Genomic DNA, 10,244 nt, shown 5'->3' on the forward strand with positions numbered 1-10,244 from the left:
GACGGTCCGGGACCACACCAGACGGTCCGGAGAATTCCAGCGGACGGTCCGATCATACTCAAGACCTGCAACGACCGTGTACCTTCAAACCACGATGACCAGAGATAGGTACGTGGAAAACAAATACATTTAAAGCAGCTGGTCGGCTTGTCAAATCTGGCCCAACTTTCGATCAATTGTTGTCCAAATATGTGAAAAAGAAGGCCAGCCCCAATGACCGGCCAGCAAAGCGACCCCGCTCGCTCATTCGTGAGCAATATCAGGTAAGACCGATTGGACCACCTCACCAATCGGAAAAAATGGAAGGTCATACTGTCCAATTAAGACCTAACATACCTACATGGACACCTCCACTCCCATATCCACCTATGCGATATCCATACGCATACATACCTCCACCATATGCCCCAAATCAAATGTGGGGCATGCCACCATACCCATTTGGGATGCCACAGTACCCCGCTTGGGGGGCACCCCAAACATTTGTATTTGACAGGATGGCACCACCAGTATAAGACAGATTGAGTGCTGCTCAATCCGGTCACCAGACGCAGGCCCAACAAGATTGCCGGACTACTCGGCCTCAAAGATCGACCAATCCAACAGGGGGCATATGCCTGCAGCAACTGAAAGAACGATAAAAAAGGACATAATCAAAATAGGTACAACAGATGTCGTCATACAGAAAGAAAGTGAAGGGCCGATGATTTTTGGTGAATCGGCCAACACAAACAAAACAGAAGATACAGCTGCCATCAAAATAGCTGATCCAAAATACTCCATGCCTCGATGGTGCCCAGCGGGATTGACACGGTCCCAAAAGCAACAATTACAGCGCCGAAGAGCAAAAGAGAGCCAGAAAAGGAGGCGGAAAAGATATTCAATGACACACATCCATAGTACCCGCCACCACAGAAGAAATGGAGACCAAAGGCCATTGAGGAAAAGCAAACGGCCACAAAAATAGAAAATAAAACAATACTTGTGCAACACCCTACAGGTATGGCAGACAGCCTAGCTAACAAGGTCGGACAATCTGCACCAGGCGCGGACCGATCGACCCCTGAGTCCGGACCGTCCGCACCATCCCAGGACGCCTCCGACAATGTGCCAACACCAATGGAGGAGGACGACCTACTGGGAGAAGACCTAGTCGACTACGAAGCCTCTCTAGAGCACCCAGGTATGGATGTAAATATTATTACATTTTCCACCGATTGTACTATTGTCGGCGACAATGAACCTGTTGTTGCGCAGTTTGATTTTGGTCCTAAAGAAGCCGCCTTTACTAAACCAAAGGAATCGGTAAATCATTTAAAGCCGCTCTTCGTGCGCGGTCACATTGATGGGATACCGATTGCTAAAATGTTGGTAGATGGAGGGGCGGCTGTAAATCTAATGCCTTATTCATTGTACAGAAAATTAGGTAAACAAGATGACGAACTTGTCAAGACCAACATGACCCTCAGCGGTGTTGGAACTGATAGTTCGATTAAAGCCAGGGGAGTCACGTCCGTTGAATTAAACATCGGGACTAAGACCCTTGCTGCTGCATTCTTCGTCGCTGATGTAGAAGGAAATTACAGTCTAATCCTAGACAGAGATTGGATTCATGCCAACTAATGTATACCTTCTACATTACATCAAATGTTAATACAATGGGTAGGCGATGATATAGAACAAGTACATGCTAATGTATCGGCCTATATCGCTGTGGCCGATGCCCCTGTACTCTGGACTTATGAGACTGCTACATGTCTCATAGGAGTAGATTTTTCTAATTACCAGTTCATAAGTATAGATAAGAAGGGTTTCATTCCTGTAATGCTAGAGCCGATGGAGAATCGGTTGAATCCTAAATAAAGTTTAAATGATGAGTACACACAAAATTCATGAGTCCTTGGTCATGGATAGTTTGGCTTCTAAGGCCGGATGGTCCGATCTTTCACAAAACAGTTCGGACTTTAAGACTGAACATCTACCACAGCGTAAAGACAGTATTACAGATGATCCGGCCCCCGAGACCGGAGAGTACGCCATCACACAAAGATCATCTGATTCCTCTATGGGGGACATGATAGAGGAATTCAGAGATCTCGATAAACTAGGATAGGGGTTTACATCGGCTGATCCTTTGGAGGAGATCGACATAAGAGATGGTAAAACTCCAAGGCCGACTTTTGTAAACAGGACCCTGGAGATCGATCCTAGAAATGAAATGATCAGTCTATTGAAGGAATATTTGGATTGCTTTGCTTGGAATTACACTGAGATGCCGGGATTAAGCCGAGAGATCGTAGAGCATCGACTGCCCATTAAGTCTGGTTTCAGACCTTTCAAGCAGAGAGCTAGAACATTTCGTCTAGATCTTCTCCCACGAATCAAGGATGAAATCCACCGACTGCTAGAAGCTAATTTTATTAGACCTTGCAGATACGCAGAGTGGGTCTCCAATATTATGCCGGTGGAGAAGGAGTCAGGTAAGCTTAGAGTATGCATTGATTTTTGCAATTTAAATAGAGCAACTCCTAAAGATGAGTATCCCATGCCCATAGCCGACACATTAATCAATAATGCATCAGGAAATAGAATTATTAGCTTTCTTGATGGTAATGCCGGACATAATCAGATTTTCATGGCCAAAGAAGATGCGTCTAAAACGGCCTTTATATGTCCAGGCTTCATTGGTTTATTTGAGTAGGTTGTCATGACATTTGGTCTAAAAAATGCTGGTGCTACTTATCAGAGGGCTATGAATTTTATCTTTCACGAGCTGTTGGGAAACACTGTGGAAGTCTACATTGATGATATTGTAGTAAAATCGGCTGAGTTTAGTTCTCATTTAGCTGATTTGCGCAAAGCCTTTGATAAGATGCGTCGATATGGTTTGAAAATGAACCCACGTAAATGTGCTTTTGGAGTGTCGGCTGGTAAGTTTTTAGGATTTGTCATCCATGAACATGGTATAGAGATAGACCCTGACCAATCAAGTCTATTCGGAACGTGGGACCTCCGACCTGTAAGGTCGAAGTGCAGAAGTTTCTCGGCAAGATGAATTATTTACGAAGGTTTATTTCTAACCTAGCCGGGAAGATTGATGCCTTCACCCCTATCCTTCGGCTTAAGAATGATGCCGAATTCGCTTGGAGGGTAGAGCAGCAGGAAACATTTGATCTCATTAAAAAAATGCTTGTCTTCAGCTCCTGTATTAAAAGCACCACAAGCAGGAGTACCATTCCGATTATACATTGCAGCTGAAGATAAGGTCATTGGGGCTGTTCTGACACAAGAAACTGAAGGAAAGGAGCATGTGGTGACATATCTAAGTCGGAGGTTAGTGGATGCTGAAACGAGGTACACTTTTATTGAGAAGTTATGCTTATGCTTGTTTTATGCATGCACCAAGTGTAGATGTTATTTACTGTCTAGTTATTGCACTATTTCTGGTCAAGCCGATGTGATCAAATACATGTTGCATAACCTAATTATGAGTGGTAGAATTGGTAAGTGGGCTTATGCACTCATAGAATATGCCTTGGCCTATGAACAATTGAAATCTATGAGAGGCCAGGTCATAGCGGATTTTATTGTAGAACATCGGATTAATGATACTCATAAACTAGACATGTCATACCTCACTATTACTCCTTGGACTTTATATTTTGATGGATCGGTTTGCCATGAAGGGTAAGGAATTGGTACTTGTTTCACCAACTGATGTCTCATTCGACTTCTCTAGCCGATTGAAAACTTATTGCACTAATAATCAAGCCGAATATGAGGCCCTTTTGTTCGGCTTGGAACTTTTAAATTGTATGGGAGTAAAACATGTGAAGGCATTTGGTGATTTTCAGCTGGTCGTCTAACAGGTGTTAGAAGAATATTAATGTTTTGATGGTACTCTAAATAGTTACCTTGGAAAATATTGGGGCATAATTCATTCTTTTGATGAATTCAGTATTCGACATATCTCTAGAATTGAGAATCATAGAGCTAACAATTTGGCACAAGATGCATCTGGTTATTGGATAAAGCAAGGGAGATTTCACAACAATGAAAATCTGATAACCGGTGCAGGGCCAATTCCCCAGGTCGTGGACCGTCCGAGTAAAGACTCCGGACTGTCCGAGGTTACCAGGAAAGCTCTCCTAATTGATTCGACTAATAATGAAGCCGATGCAAGTGATTGAAGGACGCCCATAACTAATTATTTACGAAATCCCAATATCAGGACAGATAAGAACATTCGGTGTACAACTTTCAAGTATATTTTGATGAGCGATGAACTCTACCGCCGAACAGTCAACGACATCCTGCTGAAATGCTTGGGCCCGGATGATGCTATATTAGCCATGGCCGAAGTACATGAAGGAATTTGTGGTACCCATCAATTGGCTCCAAAGATGAAGTGGTTGTTGCGAAGGTCTGGTTTTTATTGGCCTAACATGATAGCTGATTGTTTCAAGTACTACAAAGGATGTCAAGTGTGTCAAAAATTTGGCGACCTACAGTTGGTCCCTGCAGCCGAATTACATCCTATCATCAAGCCTTGGCCTTTCAGAGGTTGGGGATTAGACTTTATAGGAGAAATTCATCCTTCATCATCAAAGGGGCATCAGTTCCTGTTAGTTGCCACTGACTACTTTACCAAATGGACTGAAGCCGTTGCTCTAAAGAACATGACACACAAGGAGGTAATTGAGTTCATAACTGAGCATATTATTCATAGATTTGGCATTCCCCAGACTTTGACTATAGATCAAAGAACTTCTTTTATGTCAAAAGAGGTACGAGAATTTGCTGAATTATATAGAATTAAGTTGCTTAATTCATCTCCATATTATGCTCAGGCCAGTGGACAGGCCGAGTCTAGTAATAGGACATTGATTAACTTGATAAAAAAGAAGATATCCGATAATCCTAAGCATTAGCATAAGATTTTCTCCAAAGCTTTATGGGCTCACAGAATATCTAAACATAGTGCTACTAAAGTATCTCCTTTTGAGCTTGTCTATGGGCAGGAAGCAGTGTTGCCTGTGGAAATAAGTTTGAATGCTGTCAGGTTCGCCAGACAAAATGATCTAACCGTCATTGATTATTATAATTCAATGATGGATAATATTGATGAGGTGACCGACAAGAGGGTGATAGCTTTGGGAGCAATAGAAAAGGACAAGATCATGGTAGCCAGGGCCTACAACAAGAAGGTCAAAGCAAAGTCATTTCAAGTAGGGGACCTGGTGTGGAAGACCATCCTGCCTCTAAGGAATAAAGACCAGATGTTTAGGAAATGGTCACCAAGCTGGGAGGGTCCTTATAAAGTAAAACAGGTAATGTCTGGTAACGCATATTTACTACAAACATTACAAGGCAAGGATTTACCTAAGGCTTTGAATGGGCGTTTCCCCAAACAGTACCATCCCAGTATGTGGCAAGATGCCTAAGAGAACCGATGTAATCACATCGAGTTAGTTGCTTTTGGTTTGCTCAGCTCCACCAAAAGGCAGGGGGCATATGTTGAGCACTAAATTGAGCATCGGACGGTCCGGCCCAGAGGCCGGACGGTCTGCGGTCCGGACGGTCCGTGCCTGTGGGCCGGACTGTCCGCGCGCGCAGAGCAGATTAGGGTTCCGAGTTTTGTGCTACAGTTGTTAGCTAGATTCACGGAATTAGCTCGGAAATTAGTTTGTAAAGGGTCCAGCCCTCCTCCTCTATAAATAGAGAGGTATACAGCCGATTTGTAATCATCAATCGAATCAATAACACTTTTATCTCGCATTTATTTCTTGTACAATTAGGAGTAGTTCTAGTCTAGTTCTAGTTTAGCCTCTCAATCCCTAAATTCTCCGCTTCTCTTCGACTCTACGTCGATTAGAGGAGTCTAGGTCGGTCTGCCCGAGCCTAGACAACTCCTAGGATCTCTCCTCCCCGATGGGGTCTCTCCTGGGAGCGAGATCCAGGCGCCACCGGCGACCTTCCGCCGCCCCTACGCACGCGCGGACCGTCCGGCCCTAGGGCGCGAACCATCCGGCCGTCAGGCAGGGAACCCTAGCCTCGCGCTAGGTCACGGACCGTCCGGTCCTGGCCACGGACCGTCCGCGCCTGTGCAGAGAGCACCGCCGCTGGTTCGTGTTGAGTGATTGGCGCCCAAAAAGGCACCAACACTGCCCTACGCGTCTGTTTTTCGTATTCATTCAACTTCTTTATCTGTGGTCTTCATGTGGAATGCAATGCAATTATGCAGTCAATACACACATATTGCTGGTCATCTCCAGTGCCCCCACCCAGTTGTAGTGGCCTAGACCCAGCACCCCCATCAAACATTCAACGCGCAATGTGTCTTATAACCTTTAGGCTTTATCCCCATTATCTAAAGCTTTTCTTCTTTGCTTAAGGGTCTACTAGGTGAGTGCCCGTGCGTTGCAACGGGAATATATAATATCATGATAACTTATATACAAAATGTGTCTTATATTGTTATAAGAAAATGTTTCATAATCCATTTGTGATCCTAGCCATACATAAATTTTGTTATTTTAATTTAGCTGTTTTACTATTACATTGCAACCATCAATATCATGCAGACTTCGATATATGCCACGATTTGCATGGTCTCACCATTGGAGAGCACATGCCACACCTGTCGTTAGAACTTCCCCCGTACACCGTTAGTCATCAGGCACGCACCACCATACAAGCTTGCTTAAACAAAAAGGCAAGTGTGTGTGTTTGCGAAGAGAATTAGAGGCAGGCCGACACAAAACCTACCCCGACGATGGCGAGTGGTCATTGTTGTCAGTCCTCCTCTGCGTCACCTCCGGCGCTAAGATGACGCCACAGTCCTTGATATAGTAGTCGTCGAACGCGCGCGACATGGCGAGTACCGATGACTCTTGGCTAGGCTGCCAAACGAAGTGCACCCTAGGTTCATCAGCGAGGTAGTACACCTGGCCGTTGCGCCACCAGATGTGCTACTCCTCTACATACATCTTGTTCGAGGACACTCACACAACGTCAGCAACGACCATCGTCCCAGCGCACAAGAATTCATGGCGGGTCAGTAGCCACCTACGTGGCTGAGAGCACCTAGAGGGGGGGTGAATAAAATGACCAGTCTTACCACATTTAAAACAGGAGCGCTTTCCCTTTGCTTTGCTTTTGTTGGGTTGCTCCTTGCGTCCTTTTAGCGCGGTCTTGAAGCGCTTGATGATGAGGGCCATCTCATCTTCGTTTAGCCCGGCAGCCTCAACTTGTGCCACCTTGCTAGGTAGCGCCTCCCTGCTGCTACTTGTTGCCTTGAGTGCAACGGGCTGGGGCTCATAGATGGGCATTGGGCCGTTTAATGCATCATCAACATATCTTGCTTCCTTGACCATCATACGCCCGCTCACAAACTTTCCGAGTATCAACTCGGGCGTCACCTTTGTGTATCTAGGATTCTCACGGATGAGGTTCACAAGATGAGGGTCAATAACAGTAAAGGACCTGAGCATAAGTCGGACGATGTCGTGGTCCGTCCATCTCGTGCTTCCATAGCTCCTGATCTTGTTGACCAGGGTCTTGAGCCTGTTGTATGTTTGAGTTGGCTCCTCTCCCCGGATCATGGCAAACCTTCCTAGCTCTCCTTCCCCCAACTTCATTTTGGTGATCATGGTGGCGTCGTTCCCCTCATGCGATATCTTGAGGGTGTCCCATATTTGCTTGGCGTTGTCCAAGCCGCTCACCTTGTTGTATTCATCCCTGCACAATGATGCTAACAAAACAGTGGTAGCTTGTGCATTCTTATGAATTTGTTCGTTAATGAATACAGGGTTATCCGTACTATCAAATTGCATTCCATTTTCAACTATCTCCCAAATACTAGGATGGAGAGAAAATAAGTGACTACGCATTTTGTGGCTCCAAAAAGAGTAGTCCTCTCCATCAAGGTGTGGAGGGTTACCAAGAGGAATTGAAAGCAAATGAGCATTGGAATTAAAAAGAATACGAGAATAATCAAATGAAAAATTTGAATTAACCGGTTTCTTTTTCTCGTCGTCGTCGTCTCTTGGGGAAGAAGAAGACTCGTCGCTGCCGTAGTAGACGATCTTCTTGATGTGCCTCTTCTTCTTCCCGTCCTTCTTATGACTCGAGCCAGAGTCAATGGGCTTGTCGTCCCTTGGCTCGTTGAAGATGGACTCCTTCTCCTTATCGTTGACCACCATCCCCTTTCCCTTAGGATCCATCTCTTCGGGCGATTAGTCCCTTTCATGAAGAGAACGGCTCTGATACCAATTGAGAGCACCTAGAGGGGGGGGGTGAATAGGTGATCCTGTAAAATTTAACACTAAATAGCCACAAGCTTGGTTATAAAGATGTTAGTGCAATAGAACCAAGTGGCTATAGAGCGAGCTCTTGCGAATCACAAATAATCAAAGAGAAGGACAACACAAGGGACACCGTGGTTTATCCCGTGGTTTGGTCAAGTATAACACTTGCCTACCTCCACGTTGTGGCGTCCCAATGGACAAGGGTTGCACTCAACCTCTTTCAAGTGATCCAATGATCAACTTGAATACCACGACTTTTCTTTGCTTATCTCTTTTTCCTGTTTGTGAGGAATCTCCACAAGTTGGAGTCTCTCGCCCTTACAACAAAGATCACAGTGAAAGAACAAGAGTAAGGGTGGGAAGCAACACACACAGATCCGCAGCAACACACACGCACACAAGCCAAGACTTGAGCTCAAAATGAAGCACAACGAGTTCACAACTAGAACGGAGCTCAAATCACTAACACAGTTGATCAAGTGCGCAGAGACGGAGTGTGGAAGATTTAGAATGCTTAGAGTATACTTGGGTGACTCCTCCATGCGCCTAGGGGTCCCTTTTATAGCCCCAAGGCAGCTAGAAGCCGTTGGAGACTAACAAGGAAGGCTAAGATTGCCTTCTGTCAGGTGGCGCACCAGACAGTCTGGTGCGCCACCGGACAGCCACTGTAGCTTGTCCGGTGCTGATCTCCTTCCTTTTCTGGCGCAGACGACCGTTGCACCTCGGCGTCGGTTGGCGCACCGGACACTGTCTGGTGCACACCGGACAGTCCGGTGCCCCCTTCCGACCGTTGGTGCGGGCCACGTGTCGCCCGCCAATTTCGCTGCCGATCGTTGCGGAGTCGACCGTTGGCTCACCGGACAGTCCAGTGAACCACCGGACTGTCCGGTGAATTTTAGCCGTACGCCATTGAACTTTTCCTGAGAGCGACGACTTTGTCGCGGACGACTCACCAGACAGTCCGGTGCACCACCGGACAGTCCAGTGAATTGTAGCCGTACGCCGCCGTCGAGTCCCGAGAGTGGCCTGTTCACCGAGACTGGTCTGGCGCACCGGACACTGTCCGGTGCACCACCGGACAGTCCGGTGCACCCAGACCGAGCAGCAGTTGGCTTGTTACATGATTTGCACTTCTTCAATCTTTGACACAATTTAACACTTAGAGATTATGTGTTAGGCACTTAATCACCAAAACACTTTAGAAATGGCCCAAGGGCACATTTCCCTTTCAATCTCCCCCCTTTTTGGTGATTTATGCCAACGCATCCAAAAGCAACCAAAAGAAGTGCAATATCAATGCAAAAGAGAACCAAATTGTTTTTGACTCTAATTTGGCATATTTGGATCATACTTTGCCACCACTTGGTTTGTTTTTGCAAATCAAATTCATTTTCCTATCTCGAAGACAAACTCACTTGTTTGGGCACAAAGAGAGATAATCCAAGAGTAAAATCGATTAAGAGCCAAACACTCCCCCTTTTCCCATAGTCATAAATTCTCCTCACAAGAGACCAAATTTTGCAATAAGAGTGTTTTAGACAAATCAAAAAGTTCTAACTTTACTCTTTTCAAAATTTCACAAGTGGTAGCTGATCCATTTGCTTTGGCCTTAATTTCTCCCCCTTTGGCATTAAGCACCAAAATGGGATCATTCTTGGCCTTTTAACCCCATTGCCTCACCAAAATTGTCATTTAAGAGCATAGATATGAACTTGGAGTTAATATCGGAGTGCAATGGAAGTCTTTGCATGGTCCAAGTTCACCTTCCCTTTCAATCCACTTTTGAGACTAAATCAAGTAAACTCAAACACAAAGGTTAGTCTCAAAGGGTCAAGTTGTAGCATGCCTCCCCCTAAATAAGTGCATCACTTGCAAATGGACTTGTGAGGTCCGGGGATCATGTGTACAACTTGAGCACCACAAATGAACAAAAAT

Source organism: Zea mays, chromosome 3 (assembly GCF_902167145.1).
Source record: "Zea mays cultivar B73 chromosome 3, Zm-B73-REFERENCE-NAM-5.0, whole genome shotgun sequence".
Taxonomy (NCBI): Eukaryota; Viridiplantae; Streptophyta; class Magnoliopsida; order Poales; family Poaceae; genus Zea; species Zea mays.